This window comes from Penaeus monodon, chromosome 21 (assembly GCF_015228065.2).
Source record: "Penaeus monodon isolate SGIC_2016 chromosome 21, NSTDA_Pmon_1, whole genome shotgun sequence".
Lineage (NCBI taxonomy): Eukaryota > Metazoa > Arthropoda > Malacostraca > Decapoda > Penaeidae > Penaeus > Penaeus monodon.
The window spans coordinates 8251039-8252070 of record NC_051406.1 but is presented as its reverse complement, the minus strand read 5'-3'; the positions used below and the strand labels follow the sequence as shown (position 1 = coordinate 8252070).

Below are 1032 nucleotides of genomic sequence, written 5' to 3'. Positions count from 1 at the left end.
ATAGCAATATGAACTACTGTTGTAATGATAACGCAGCGGTAATAACTACAGTTGTCGTGGCAATACCGGGAGTAAAGGCAGCGTCAACGCAACAACAGTATCCTCGTTATCATGAGTGCCACGTCGTCTGAATGTCGCCGGTGTGAGAGGAGAAAGGGCGGTTGGAAACGGAATGAGAAGGAAAGGGGGAGATGGAGAGGGCAGGGGGGGGGTGAGGGAAGGTGAGATGTGGGGAGAGGGGAGAAGAATCGGAATCCAAATATTTATTTAGCCGTAAAATAATAAAAGTATATATTAACGCATGGCTGGACCCTCCGGCAGTACATCTTTCTTAAGGAGACCCCTTGTATAAATTGTACTTATGCAATAACTTAAGAATAAATAAATATAGAACATGTTATATGAGCGCTAGATTTAAGTTGCATATCATATAGATTAGAGAGTATATTATACATTACATTAGTGTATACATAGGTATTTTAACAATTTATAGAGCCTTCGTTAGTGAAGGAACGAAAGGCTAACCAGTGAAGGAAGATAAAGCAAAGAACGTAATATATATAAGGCAAACGGATAGAAAGATAGGAAAATCATTATTCATTATACTGAGAAAGCATGTATTGTTTTAATGTGTATTTAAATGAAGACATTGTTGTAACGTTTCTTAATGTCGTGGGTAGATTGTTTCAAGATACCGCACGATGTTTGACTGAGATTGTTGAGACTGTACAAATGGGACCTTCCGTGGATTATTGTGTCATAAAACGTTATATTTCCTACGATATTTAAAATTTTAGAAACATGTAAACAGACAGCAGCAGTGTACATTTATATTACTGAGTTTCTAGACCATAAAATCAGTGAATCCTTCGTACGTATGATCAAAGTTCTGTTGTTGTGCTACACATAAGGGTTTTAAGGTGCATTATGCGTTGCTTCCTAACTGCTTGGTAGTGGAAAGGGGGAGATAGGGAGAGAAAAAAGGGGTGGGAGATTAGAGAGTGTGGAAGAGGAGAGAGTGTGGAAGAGGAG

General features: G+C 38.8%; 1 protein-coding gene across 1 annotated transcript in view; it reads left to right on the top strand.

The window, feature by feature from the left end:
• The window catches only part of LOC119586168 (syntaxin-6-like), a gene marked incomplete in the record, with an annotated part of 66436 nt that overhangs the window by 6670 nt on the left and 58734 nt on the right, over nt 1-1032 (top strand).